We start from the raw sequence: 8,796 nt of genomic DNA on the forward strand, positions 1-8,796 counted from the left end.
TGCATTTCTTATCAATGAAACCAAACATATCTATTTCTCCCACCCCCTTTTCTAAAAAAAAAAAAAAGAATTTATTTTATTTATTTTTTGTGGAAAGGCAAATTTAGAGAGAAGAAGAAGCAGGGAGAAAGATCTTCTATCCACTGACTCATTCCCCAAGTTGTTGCAACAGCTGGAGTTGCAAATAGTTGGGCCAATCTAAAGCCAGGAGCCTCCTCTGGGTCTTCCACAAGGGTCCCAAGGCTACAGGCATCCTCTACTGCCTTCCCAGGCTACACGCAGGGAGCTGGATGGGAAGTGGTTCAGCTGAGACACAAACTAGCATCTTTATGGGGCACCAGCATTTGCAGGTGGAGGATTAGCCGTCAAGCCCCGCTTTTCATATTCTGATAAACAAAAGCGAATTACTAAGTCTGTGACTGACTAGACTGTTCAAACAGATAAATAAGTGCATGCCTGTGAATTTCAGAAACTGGCCTTGAGAAGCCAGCTGCAATTGCAACATAATCTCTTCCTCCCTTGTCAACAGGACCAGAGATTCAAATTTATTGTAACACAACGCAAAGTGTTATGGATAACGAAGGACACAGAAAGCACAGGCTCTAGGCCAATTAATGGGAACACTGAAATCCCAATTAATGGGAACACTGAAATCTCTTAACACAATCCTCTTCCTCTTTCCAATCTCAGCCAGATAACATTTTCTAGCTACTCAGTTGCACAGACGATCCTGCTCATCCTGCTCATCCTGCTCTCGCTCCCTCCTGATAGAGCCACACTGTCCAGCCAGTTTCCCAGGGAACTGCCCTGGCAGCTGAGACACCCTGTTGTCAGACTTGCAACTGGCCTCAGCTGGTCTCAACAGCAAACTTCCTTTTCTGAATTGTTTAAAAGCGCCAGAATGTCCTCACCCTAACCAACAGATTGAGACATCAGTATGCCAACACCCTCATGTATCTATATAAATTTTCTCCTCAGTCTTGTTGTAATTTTGATTCAGCACTGGGGTTGGGGACTAAGCTTCCGGTCCCAGTTCCAGCTCAATTCTTGCGTTCCTGGCAGTTGGGTCCCTGCCACCCCATGTGGACGACTTGGATTGAGTTTCCGGTTCCTGATTTTGGCCTGGTTTAGCCCTGGCTAGTAGGGGCTTTTGCAGAGTGGACCAGTGAATTGGATCTCTCTATTTCTATTTTCTCAGATGATTAAATAAATAAGAGACAAAATAAAGATGTTCCTGAATTCCAAAGTACAATTGGCCCCAAGGGCTTTGATGACAAGACTGTGGATGGATATGACCACTTTCTTCCAGGCAGAGGAAAAGAACATGCCTTTAGACCCCACCCAAGTTTCTGAAGCAAAGAAATTTTGTGACTCTGGCTCAGTGACACCAACAACAGTGTTACTACATGTCTCTTTTCTCATTTCTGAAGTACTCAATTTATACCAACAGTTCCTGATACAAGTCTACTAGAATGGATCAGTATGTTTTGACTACTAGTTGGAGCTCTTATGCTCAAGCTAGATGGTCTCTTGGAGCCGTTTTCTCTATTTCCTTGATATTTTTTCATTCTGAGTTTGTCAAAAGTTTCCAGTGCATGGTAAACCTCCAGAAATTGTTCCATCAGAACCCAAGGAAGATGGACTTTCCGTAACGTCCATCCCTCAAGGCTCTAGATTTGGGGAGGTGAAAGTAGCTTCAGATTTTGTATTCTTCTTCCTTGCTATCTCCTAGGAACTAATTGCTAATCAGATAGACTGCCTCCCTCTGTGTCATATATTGTACCAAAAACAATTCTCAAGTAGACAACAAAAAATAAACTTTAAAAAATGGCGTTGGGCCCGGCGGTGTGGCCTAGCAGCTAAAGTCCTCGCCTTGAACTTGCCAGGATCCCATATGGGCGCCAGTTCTAATCCCGGCAGCTCCACTTCCCATCCAGCTCCCTGCTTGTGGCCTGGGAAAGCAATCAAGGACCGCCCGAAGCTTTGGGACCCTGCACCCATGTGGGAGACCCGGAAAAAGTTCCTGGATCCAGGCTTCGGATCGGCATAGCATTGGCTGTTGCGCTCACTTGGGGAGTGAATCATTGGATGGAAGATCTTCCTCTCTGTCTCTCCTCCTCTCTGTATATCTGACTTTCCAATAAATAAATAAATCTTTAAAAGAAAATGGTGTCAATAGCAGTAACTATTCTTCCTGCTCAAAGACTAGTACCGAATAACAAATGCCTGAAGTATTTTGGAATAGTTACCAAGAAGGGCAGGCCTTAAGTCAGAGGGAGCCACTGCAAGAGCTGACCCACTCGTGCTTGCTTTGCAGGGACGGATCCAGCGAAACATGTCCTGCGACTTCACACAGGGGCAGGGGAGGGAGGGTGATCAGACCAAAACAAACAAGGGAAGAAGCTGCAAGAAACCAGTCTGAGATTTCTGAAAACACAACATTTGAAGATGTATATTACAAAAAGGAAGGACCCTTCCTCTACCAGTTCTCTAAGCCCTGGATATGCCCCCGACCTTTAATATGAAAGGAGTAAGTTTTTGAAAAGATTCTTTGAGTAGCTATACCTCCACACAGTCTCCTTTACTTGTAATAAGGAATGAAAGCTTTCCATTGAGCAGCACTCATCTGAGACTGGTTTTGTGGCAACGCCCCAAGGAAACTGGTTCCTTATATCTGCCAACTGAAGGATATTTTGCCAGTAATTATTTTTTTTTCGAGATTCATTTATTCTTTTTTTTTAAGATTTATTTATTTATTGGAAAGTCAGATATACATAGAGGAGGAGAGACAGAGAGGAAAATCTTCCATCCGATGATTCACTCCCCAAGTGAGCAACGGCCGATGCTATGCTGGTCCGAAGCCAGGAGCCAGGAACATCTTCTGGGCCTCCCACACGGGTTGCAGCGTCCCAAGGCTTTGGGCTATCCTGGACTGCTTTCCCAGGCCACAAGCAGGGAGCTGGATGGGAAGTGGAGCTGCCAGGATCAGAACCAGCGTCCATATGGGCTCCCGGGGCGTTCAAGGAGAGGACTTTAGCTGCTAGGCAATGCTGCTGGGCCCGAGATTCATTTCTTCTTGAGAATCAAGATGGTGGAATAGAGTAAGGACACAGAACCATTAGCCAGGGTGAAGCAGAGAGAGCGCATTTCAGGAAAGAGAAGACAGACTGATGGCACAGGGGCACCTGGAGCTGACAGACACGGGGAAGGAGCATGCTATTTACCTTCATGGCATTGTAAATTTCTGTTTTTCTTCCTGTTGTTGATTTTGCTTTATGGCTTTTCACTTGGTGGGATATGTAGTGACTTGTAGTGGAGACTGACATGTCCAGATGTGAGGCTACAGTGTGCATCTCTACTTCTGGACTGAGGATGAACAGTGAAACTGTTGGATGTGCCTTGACAATGGGATGCAGGACTCTGTACCATCGTCCATGCCCTCAATGAGGGACTTATGACTGTTTGTGAGGAACTAAGATGTTGCAATGATATGGGAGAACTCAGTGTGTGGCGGGGGTGGCATTTGGGGCAGGGTAGGGGATATACCAGGGCCTGTGTAAAGGTATCATAAAATGATAATAACAATAATAATAAAATGAAAAATATATATGGTTATTGTGGGTATTAAGTAAATTACATTTAAAGTACATAATGTGGGCCCGGCAGCGTAGCCTAGCAGCTAAAGTCCTCACCTTCAACGTGTCAGGATCCCATATGGGTGCTGGTTCTGATCCCAGCAGCTCCACTTCCCATCCAGCTCCCTGCTTGTGGCCTTGGAAAGCAATAGAGGATGGCCCAAAGCCTTGGGATGCTATACCCACATGGGACCCAGGAGAAGCTCTTGACTTTGGATTGACTCAACTCTGGCTGTTGCAGCCACCAGTGGCTGGGATTGAACCAGTGGACAGAAGATCTTTTCGTCTCTCCTTTCTGTGAATCTATCTTTCTAATAAGAACAAATGAATCTTTTATTTAAAAAAAGATTTATTTATTTTTATTGGAAAGTCAGATATACAAAGAAGAGGAGAGACAGAGAAGATCTTCGTTCACTGATTCACTCCTCCAGTGGCTGCTTCAGCCTGCACTGTGCTGATCTGAAGCCAGGAGGTTCTTTCGGGTCTCCAACATGGGTGCAGGGTCACAAGGCTTTGGGCCGTCCTTGACTGCCCTCCCAAGTCTCAAGCAGGGAGCTGGCTGGGAAGTGGAGCTCCCAGGATTAGAACCGGCGCCCATATGGGAATCCCGGCCATTCAAGGCGAGGACCTTAACCATTACGCTATTGTGCCAGGCCCATTTATAAAAGGTATGACAACCACTAGATGTATAACTGTGTATTGCTCTGGTAGGAATACTAAAAAACAAAAATGTTATTGAACGGGTCTAGTTTGATGCTTCATTATCAAACTACGACTACTTGTTTCTCCCTGCCCTACCCTTTAAAGATATATTTATCTTTGAAAGGCAGAGTGACAAGAAAAGAAAGCAGAAAGAGAATGCCCATGCAGTGACTCACTCACTGGCCCACAGCAGCCAGAATTGGACCAGGTGAAAATCAGGAACTCTAGCCACATCTCCAGTGTGACTGGCAGGGACCCAACTCCTCGGGCCATCACCTGCTGCTCCCTGGTGGATTAGCAGCAAGCAGGACTAGAAGCAGAGGCAGGACTCAGTGCCTGTCACTCTGATATGTGCTGGTGTTCTGAGTGGTGCCTTCATTATTGAATTACAACACCACCTGCTACCCTGGGGTTTCAAGGTAATGTAGAAAATGGTTCACTTGTTCATAAGCTATCATACATACTATTTGCTTCCTTTTCATTTATTTATTTATTTATGTATTTATTTATTTATTTATAATCTTACATAGTTGATTAGGGTACAAAGGGTCAAGGGCTACAGGAAAGTGGGTAAGACCATTGTTTCCACACTAATAGCATCATTTTTCCCCTCTGTATCTGGGGTCAGAGGAGAAACAAAGGGAGAAGCCCCACCCAGCCTCCCACCCATCCCAGGTCCCCGATGTGAGGCATGCTCCGGGGGTCCTGCTCAAGCAGTTTTGATAGCTCGGCAGTTCTGAATTGCTGCCAATCTCCCCATTCCAAGCACGATGAAATCTCTTCAGAATCCATTGGCTGACATAGTCTCTTCATGGTTGGGGTTCTGAGATCAGCAGATGATTTGTTTCTAAAACATATTACAGGGCTCAGCACACACTACTTAATCGACTATTTTGTAAGCATCTGCATATATATATTGGACTTTCTGGTTTTGTTAGAATAAATGGATATGAGGAGGAGAATCAACCTGTGGCTGTTAACCCAAGGACAAACAACTGCCTGTGGGGTGAGGGGTTAGGGGTAGGAGTAGGGGAAAGAGCTAGGCAAAAAAGGGCTGGTAAATGGGTCGCACCAGCCAGGGCGGTGCTGGCCAGTTTCCACCTTTACACCGGGTTTGCCTTAGTCCAGGCAGAGAGAAAAATGTCTCACTGGATGTTACCATTCTTTGACACCTGCATTGCAGTGCCTGGAGGGAAACACTGCAGGGTGAGTCACCAGAAGAAACGCTTAGTCCAGCTGCAGAGAAGCGACCCAGCCCAAGCACTAGCGGTGACTACGAAGCTCTGTTCCTGTGCCATAGCACCACCACTTCAGCTATTCCATCACTCCCTGCCATGCTCTAAAGCGCCTTTAGCCACCTCCCCAGGCAAGGTCTGAGCTCGCAGTGGAGGACTTCTAGAGGTGACTAAGCTTGCAGACTGCGCACAACACAACTTTGCTGTCCCGGGCTGTGGCTGCCTTAGACTAAATCAACAGCTCACAGCTGCTCTGGCACCAGCACAGGAAATAAGTTCCCCCTCTTTGCCTTACAGGGCATGAATTGCCGTTTTCTCACAGTGGGCCATTCCAGGGTCTAGGAGGAAATGCCTGTGGCCAGTAGCATTCAGGGCAGCCTAGGGGAAATTGCTGTCAACCTTGAGTGCAGAGTCTGTATACCCTTCACAGTCAGGCTTGAAAGCCTGTGGTGCTGCCGTGCTTTGGGACCTTGCACCCATGTGAGAGCCCCTAAAGAAGCTCCTGGATCCTGGGCTTTGGACTGGCTTGGCTTCTGTTGTTGTGGCCCTTTGGGAAGCGAACCAGAGGATGGAAGATCTTTCTCTCCTTCTCTGTAAATCTGATGTACTTTTCCAAAAAAAAAAAATTAAAAACTTGAAAAAGATGAAAAGAAAAAGAAAGAAAGAACGAGCCTGGCATAATAGCCTAGTGGCTAAATCCTCACCTTGCATGCATCAGGATCTTGTATGGGTGTCAGTTTGTGTCCTGGCTGCTGCACTTATCCACCTTCCTGCTTGTGGCCTGGGAAAGCAGTCGAGGACAGCACAAAGCCTTGGGACCCTGCACCCACATTGGAAGACCTGGAAGAAGCTCTTGACTTCAGCTCTGGCCCTTGTGGCCACTTGGGAAGTATCTCTTTCTCTCTGTAAATATATCTTTCCGATAATAATAATAATAATAAACTTACAAAAAGAAAAAGGAAAGGAAGACACCCTGGGTGTGCTCCACAGCACACACAGTTCCCAGCTGGATAAAGGCGCATTAGGGGGACTGCCCACATCCCAGCCCGGGAAAGGCACAGGTCCACGAAGAGTAGCAGCACTTGGGTGGTGGGCCTGTTCTGCCCTCACAAGGTGGCAGTGTGTCATCGCATCAGCAGGCCTCCTGGTGTCATAAGGAGGTTTAAGAAAACAAGAAACAGTGATGGGTCCAGTCTTGACTTAAAATTCGTGTTATCTTGTTCATTGCACATTTGGGGGACTGTAATTATCATTTCAATATATTGGATGAAAATATTATCTTCCTTACAGAGAGCTTGGTTAAAAAAAAACCAATTGTAGGGCTGGTGCTGTGTGTACTAGGGTCTCTGTCTGTAGTGCCGGCATCACCTGGCTGCTCCACTTTCAATCCAGCTCCCTGCAAATGGCCCTGGAAAGAAGCTGAGGATGGTTCAAATCCTTGGGCTTCTGTATGCATGTGGGAGACCTGGAAAATGCTCCTGGCAGTGGTGGCTGTTGGGGAGAGTGAAGCAGCAGATGGAAGAGCTCTCTCTCTCTCTCTCTCCTTCTCTGTTTAACTGCCTTTCAAATAATAAAAAAGAAACTTAATCAATAAAACAAAACAAAAACCAACCAACCAACCAAACATAAAAACAAAATCACTGTGGCCCAAACCCTCTGCGCAGCTGAGAACTAGCCCTGTGTGGTGAAGTGAGCGACGCCTCTGACTTTTCTCTGCAAGCAACAGGCCTGGAACAGCTTGGAGGCGTCTGCAGGAGCAGGCCACACTGGATCCATGAGGACTTCTCCCCCGATAATGCTTGCTGGAAACTTCCCACCTAGCACTTTTCCAGAACGCACTATTATCTAAAATCCACCGTATCCAATCCATTCTCTAACTCCTTCCCAGGTTTCTGAGCAGCCAGTGGGTCTGAAGGCTTCCCTACCTCCTCCTTTTCACTTAGCCTGCATAGGTTCTCGCCCCAGATCCATCTCTCAGACTCAATTCTACATTGGCAACTATTTCAGGAACACCCAAAATGATACTCTAAATAAAGTAGTACTGGGTTATAGTAAATCAGAAAATGTATAAGATTTCCATTTTTTCAGATTCTCAATGAAATGTGTAAGATAAGAATATGCATTTTAAAAAACCAGGCCCCAAAGCCTTTGGATTTTACATATGAAGTTTAATTAAGAAATATTAAAGATTTACTCAGATCAACTTATCTGAACTCACACCCAAGAAGAAGCATTCAACTTCTGGATTAGAAACAATGGTTTATATGTCTTGGGTGAAGGCATGGGTCATGGGTCATACAAGCCTGACTGACAAGAGCCTAAGCTTTGTGAAGTTACTGCTTTTACTTCAGCTGCATGTTGTTCACTCTTGGCTTTCACGGTATAGATCCAGTTTCACCAAGTTAACACATTTTCAGTAAACCTTTTAGGGTTTTACACCCTAGCTCTCAACTCTGAAAGCTCAAATTGCTTAAAACCACAAACAGATGACCTTATTTCCTGCAAATATAGTCATTTAAAACACAAGTTAGGCAAATATCAATTATATGCAGACCTTATGAAGAGCAGGAGAAACTGGAAATTGTTCATATCTTTAAAAAAAAAGATTTATTGGGCCTGGCACGGTGGCGCAAGTGGTTAAAGGTCCTCGCCTTGCACGTCCGGGATCCCATATGGGCGCAGGTTCTAATCCTGGCAGCCCCGCTTCCCTTCCAGCTCCCTGCCTGTGGCCTGGGAAAGCAGTCGAGGACGGCCCAAAGCTTTGGGAACCTGCACCCGCGTGGGGAAGAGGCTCCTGGCTTCGGACCGGCATAGTATTTTCCCGTTGCGCTCACTTGGGGAGTGAATCATTGGACGGAAGATCTTCCTCTCTGTCTCTCCTCTCTGTATATCCGCCTTTCCAATAAAAAAATAATAAAAATAAATCTTTAAAAAAAAAAAGATTTATTTACTTATTTGAAAGAGTCACAGAGAGAAAGGAAAAGACAGATCTTCCATATCTTCTTTTTCATTTACTGGTTCACTTCCCAGATGGCTGCAACGGCCAGGGCTGGGCCAGACTGAGGCTAGTTGTGGGGAGCCTCTTCTGGGCCTCCCACGCAGGTATAGCAGCCCAAGCACTTGGGTCATCCACTAGTTTTCCTAGGCACATTAGCAGGGGGCCAGATCAGAAGTGGAGCAAGCAGGAATTGAACTGACACCCATATGATAATCTGACATTGTAG

The sequence above is a fragment of the Ochotona curzoniae genome, unplaced genomic scaffold (genome assembly GCF_017591425.1).
Source record: "Ochotona curzoniae isolate NIBS_2020 unplaced genomic scaffold, NIBS_Ocur_1.0 scaffold_4701, whole genome shotgun sequence".
Lineage (NCBI taxonomy): Eukaryota > Metazoa > Chordata > Mammalia > Lagomorpha > Ochotonidae > Ochotona > Ochotona curzoniae.